This window comes from Lolium rigidum, chromosome 2 (genome assembly GCF_022539505.1).
Source record: "Lolium rigidum isolate FL_2022 chromosome 2, APGP_CSIRO_Lrig_0.1, whole genome shotgun sequence".
In the NCBI taxonomy this organism is placed as follows: domain Eukaryota; kingdom Viridiplantae; phylum Streptophyta; class Magnoliopsida; order Poales; family Poaceae; genus Lolium; species Lolium rigidum.
In genome coordinates, this window is record NC_061509.1 from 147,582,796 (window position 1) to 147,589,393 (window position 6,598).

Here is a 6,598-nt window from a genome sequence, read left to right on the forward strand (position 1 = left end):
TTATCATCCGAACCCCCTCCAGTATTAAGTTGCAAAGCAACAGACAATTGCATTAAGTATGGTGCGTAATGTAATCAACAACTACATCCTTAGACATAGCATCAATGTTTTATCCCTAGTGGCAACGACGACAACACAACCTTAGAACTTTCGTCACCTGTCCCGTGTGTCAATGCAGGCATGAACCCACTATCGAGCATAAATACTCCCTCTTGGAGTTACAAGCATCTACTTGGCCGCAGCATCTACTGGTAACGGAAAGCATGCAAGATCATAAACAACACATAGATTTAACTTTGATAATCAACATAACAAGTATTCTCTATTCATCGGATCCCAACAAACGCAACATATAGAATTACAGATAGATGATCTTGATCATGTTAGGCAGCTCACAAGATCCGACAATGATAGCACAATGGGGAGAAGACAACCATCTAGCTACTCGCTATGGACCCATAGTCCAGGGGTAGACTACTCACACATCACACCGGAGGCGACCATGGCGGCGTAGAGTCCTCCGGGAGATGATTCCCCTCTCCGGCAGGGTGCCGGAGAGCGATCTCCTGGATCCCCGAGATGGGATCGGCGTTGGCGGCGTCTCCGGAAGGTTTTCCGTATCGTGGCTCTCGGTACTGGGGGTTTCATCACGGAGGCTTTAAGTAGGCGGAAGGGTAGGTCAAGAGGCGGCGCGAGGGGCCCAGACCATAGGGCCGCGCGGCCAGGGCAGGGGCCGCGCTGCCCTTTGCTCTGGCTACCTCGTGGCCCCTCTTAGTCTTGTCTTCGGACTTCTGGAAGCTTCGTGGAAAAATAGGCCCCTGGGCGTTGATTTCGTCCAATTCCGAGAATATTTCCTTACTAGGATTTCTAAAACCAAAAACAGCATAGAACAAAGAATCGGCACTTCGGCATCTTGTTAATAGGTTAGTTCCAAAAAATGCACGAATATGACATAAAGTGTGCATAAAACATGTAGATAACATCAATAATGTGGCATGGAACATAAGAAATTATCGATACGTCGGAGACGTATCAACATGCAACTAAGAAAAAAAACGGAACGCTAGATTTTTCTATGGTTCGTGCTACTCATGAGCTGCAACTGAAATTTGATGGGGTCATATGACTTAGTTATCGGTCAAAACTAGATACACCCTAGTTTGTTTGCTTTAACTAACAATAATTCTATTAAAATATAATTTATGTGACACAAAATTGATCATTATAATTGACGAGGGTGCTTCTCGGCAATGCCCACCATGAGGGGTTTAGAGTTGACGGAATCCTGTAGGCTAGCACGAGACATCGGATACCAAACAAACGAGGAGAGAAATTTACCCAGGTTCGGGGCCCTCGATGAGGTAAAACCCTTACTTCCGGCTTGTCTGATCTTGATTATCGAATATATCGGGTCACAATGGGGTAGTCGATAGGCTACTATGGTCGACTCACCGAGAGGCAAGGATTCTAGGGTTTCTGCTCTAAGTTGTGGTGGTTCTACGTACTCTTGTTCTGTTGTTCGACAGGCCCTCTCCTGGCCTTTATATAGCAGGACAGGTCCCGAGAGTCATGTCCGAAGTCGACTAGGTTATAATGAAATCTAATATATTCTTTCCTTTAGCGATGTCTTCTTGCCTTGTTCATCAAGAATTCATCTTCTGGTAGGTATCCTTTGTTGGAACCGACGTATGGGCCCAGCTTAGTCTTTGGGCAATCTTCATGGGCCCCTAGTTGGGCCAAGGGAGGTAGACTAATGTCGGGTACCCGAAGGAGTAGCCCCCGAGTGACTTGCCAAAGTAAGGCTTCAGACAGGGACTATAATTGCCTTCATCCGAATATCCTTAACTGTCGAAAAGAATTGAAACTTCTCATTCGCCATGAAGTCGAAACTGCTGGATATCGGGTGCGCGTCAAGCGCTCCGGATGGGAGTAGCCCCCGAGTCTAGGGACGGATGTTTGCACCCGTGTGTAGACTCAAGTTGTACTACTCTAAGATTTTGATGTCGATGTTTTTTGAACTTCCTTCGTCATCCGATATCTTTTAGTATATTGGGTCCGCAAAGATTTCGGGCGAACTCACACAGTTTCATAGTACATAAGGGATAAAAGTAACAAGCCCAGCCTTATTCGATAAATCGATGATGGTTAACTGTTGATGGCAAAACAATGTTACCCTACACAGAATCAAGTCCTCGGGCTTGATCCTGGATCTGCTGGAACCTTCGGGTCCGTTTTTCTTTGGATTCTTTTCGTTTTTACCTGGTGCGCGTCCAGCGCTCCCGATAGGAGTAGCTCCCGAGTCTAGGGACGGATGTTTGCAACCTTGCGTAGACTCAAGTAGAATATACTCTATCGGATGCCAACTTTACTTCGAATAATTCTGTTATAAGGAGCCGATAACTTAAATGATATCATCAATGACATCGTAACTGCAACAACGTGTTTGAAGGGACGTGACTGTTGGAGATATGCCCAAGAGACAATAGTAAAAGTGTTTATTATTATATCTTAGTGTTCATGATAAATGTTTACATCCCATGCTATAATTGTATTAACCGAAAACATCTATACTTGTGTGTTTTGTAAACATAAAAGAGTCCCCAGTAAGCCTCTTGTTAAACTAGCTTGTTGATTAATAGATGATCATGGTTTCCTGATCATGAACATTGGATGTTATTAATAACAAGATCATATCATTGGGTGAATGATGTGATGGACATACACCCATAGTAAGTGTAGCATATGATCAAGTCATTAAGTTTGTTCTGCTTCAAGCTTTAAGATACATAGTAACCTAATCCTTCGACCATGAGATCATGTTAATCACCTACATTGGATGGATGTTTTGATGATATCAAACACTACTTCGTAAATGGGTAGTTATAAAGGTGGCATTAAGTGTTCAGAAAGTATAGGTTGAAACTCGTGGATCAATAATGGGATTTGTCCATCCAAATGACGGATAGATATACTCTGGGCCCTCTCGGTGGAATATCATCCAATTAGCTTGCAAGCATGTGACTGGCTCACAAGAGATGTCATATCATGGTACGAGTAATGAGTACTTATCGGTAACGAGATTGAACTAGGTATAGAGATACTGACGATCCAACTTTGGATAAGTAAAATATCGCGAGACAAAGGGAATAGGTATCGTATGTGAATGGTTCTTTCGATCAAGAAGTCATCGTTGAATATGTGGGAGCTATTATGGATCTCCAGGTCCCGCTATTAGTTATTGATTGGAGAAAAGTCTCGATCATGTCTGCATAGTTCACGAACCGTAGGGTGACACACTTGAGGTTCGATGTTGTTTTAAGTAGATATGGAATATGGAATGGAGTTCGAATATTGTTCGGGGTCTCGGATGGGATCCAGGACATCACGAGGAGTTTTGAAATGGTCCGGAGATTCATATATAGGAAGTCACATTCCAAGTTTGGAAATGGTCTGATGAATTTATGGAAGGTTCCGGAAGGTTCTAGAATCATTCTGAACAATTCACTATGGCAGGTGGAGTCCCGGAGGGACTCCGGGACTCCACCAGCCCTAGCCAACCCACCAAGTGGGAAGGTGGAGTCCAGGGTGGAATCCACCATGGTGGCCGACCAACAAGAGAAGGAAAGGGAGAAATCCCTTTCCCTCTAGGTTTTCAATTTTGGTAAGTTTGGGAGTTGGACTCCAAAGTGGTTTTTGGGGGAACCCTAGGTTTTCCACCTATATATAGAGGAGGAGAGGGAGGGGCTGAACACATCAAAGCAGCCGCACCACCAAGGGGCTCCCAAGGCCGGCACCCCAAGCCCCCTCTCTCCCAAACCCTAGCTCTTCCTCCTCATACATCTGCCGCACGGCAACGGCGAAGCCCTGCAGGAGATCTCCACCACCACCATCACCACGCCGTTGTACTAGCGGGATTCCGAGGAGGATCTACTACATCCACTACCCGCTTGAACGGGGGAGGACGTCTTCATCAACATCGTATGTGTGACCGAGTATGGAGGTGCTGCCCGACTGTGGCACCGTCAAGATCTTCTACGCGCTTTTGAAAGCGACGAGTGATCGACTACATCAACCATGAGATTTATCTCGTTAACGCTTTGCGATCTTCGAGGGTATGTTGATCTTCACCTCGTTGGTACCATCTACTAGATTATATCTTGGCTTGTTATTCGTTCTTGCGGTAGGAAATTTTTTGTATTCTATGCTACGAATCTGTATAGTGGTATCAGAGCCGTGTCTATGCATAGATTGGTTGCACGAGTAGAACACAATGGTTTTATGGTCGTTGATGCTTTTGTTGTCGTTTGCTTATCGTGTATTTTTCATCTTGCGGCATGGTGGGATGAAGCGGCCCGTGCTAAACTTACATGATCACGTCCATGATACTTGCCCCACGCTCGACATGCAACTTGTATTGCATAAGTGGTTTTGCAGGTGTCAGTTTCTCTCACCATAGTTAAGATCCAATTTACAATTTGCAATTGACAACACTTGTATCAGCGTTGTGGTTCATGTTCATAGGTAGATCGGATCTTACTCAAAAACCCTAAGCCACGTAAAATATGCAAACAAAATTAGAGGCGTCTATCTTGTTTTTGCAGGGTTTTCGTGATGTGATATGGCCATGATGTGATTATGAATATATTTTATGTATGAGATGATCCTTATTGTATTGTGGCAACTGGCAGGAGCCTTATGGTTGTCTTTAATTTCATATCGATTCATCTTGTAGTAGTTTTATTTCAAAGTAGTTGTAATAGTTGCTACAAGTGGTTGACAATCATGAAGACGACGCCATGAACCTTGACGCATCGCCGACGAAGATGGAGATCATGCCCGTTCTTTGGAGATGAAGATCAAAGGCACAAAGATAAAAGGGCCATATAATATCACATTATGAATTGCATGTGATGTTAATCTTTTTTATGCATCTTTTATTGCTTAGATCACGATGGTAGCACTATAAGATGATCCCTCTCACTAAAAATCAAGATAATAAAGTGTTCGTCCTTAGTTAGCACCATTGCTAAGACTCGTTGTTTCGAAGCATCACTTGATGATCGGGTGTGATAGACTCAATGTGTGCATACAACGGGTGCAAGCCAGATTTGCACATGCAGAAACTAAGGTTTAAGTTGACGAGCCTAGAATGTACAGACACAGCCTCGGAACACGGCAAACTGAGAGGTTAGGCATGAATCATATAGATGATATGATGAACATGTCGATGTTTGCCATTGAAGCTACATCATCTCTCCTGATGATCGGACTTGGTGTAGTGGATTTGGTTTGTGTAATCACTAAGGCAACGTGAGGGATGTTGTTTTGAGTAGGAGTTGACCTAGTTAATTTAATAATTAATAGTAAACTCAATTTATCATGAACTTAGTCTAAATTGTATTTTAATTAAATTTTGTAGAATTGGCAACTGTTTCTACATTGCGCTAGGATTGTAATTGAGATAGAAACAATGTTAAATCTCACAAGTAACTTTACGGACTAGTACTGTATCGTTAAAGAATCAATAAATGATTAAGTCATATTGCTAACTTTTGGTAATCCTCAAATTTTTGATTCAAAGAGCAATGGTTTCAATTAGTATCTAAAATCATCTTGTCTCCGTGAAATTTGATGTTCAAATCCGTCTGAAAGTAAGGAGCTGAAAAGTTTGTTTTCAGAAATAAGCAAGGTGTGAGATATATATAAAATTTAAGACCTTATTACAAGATGATAAAATATAATTTAGTGGGACTACATAAACTCATAAGTTTTATGGGAATGTACGGAAGTTGAAGACGCTAGGCGTCCTGATCCTCCAACTAGTTGGGCACTAACATTATTCGCACATCCATATGAGCCATACTAGCTTCATCATGAAATTGTCATGATTTGATGGATAAAATTATGAGTGAATTTTTTTATCACATTAAAAGGTTACTAATAGTGAAATCCAGAACACTTTTCATGTGATGATCAACTTCAAAGTACGAACCTCAAGGTTATTGGTATTTGACCAACAAGCCTAGAAGTTATTGATGTTGAAGTGTTTTCTGAAATATGAGGAAAGTCAAAAGAGAAACTACAAAAAGATTTTGGCAGAAAGAAATAAAAGACTAGAAAGTCTAGCTCAGGTGTATATAGATAATATACATCTTATGAATGTATTCTTTGATTGGTCACACAATGGAATTCTTGTGTATTTGGACCATATTGGCTCCCCTATGAGGGTTGATGATAGCGTAAATTTGATGATGGGCCGCTTTTGAAGAAGCCACCACGATGATGTTGTCGATACTTTCTTCGTCGGAGGAGTACTTGGCGCTGCAGACGAAAGGTGTATCATCCGAGCCTAGCCCGTGCCTGGTGTCGCAGTTGAGGAAGTAGTATGATGTTAGATCTGATGACCCAGAATCGTCAGATCCGACCGACATGAAAGACGTGGTACAGCGCAATGATGTCGATGGCGAGGATGTTGGAGTCGATGATAACCCACAAGTATAGGGGATCGCAGCAGTCTTCGAGGGTAGTATAACCCAATTTATTGATTCGACACAAGGGGAGACAAAGAACACTTGGAAGCCTTAACAGCGGAGTTGTC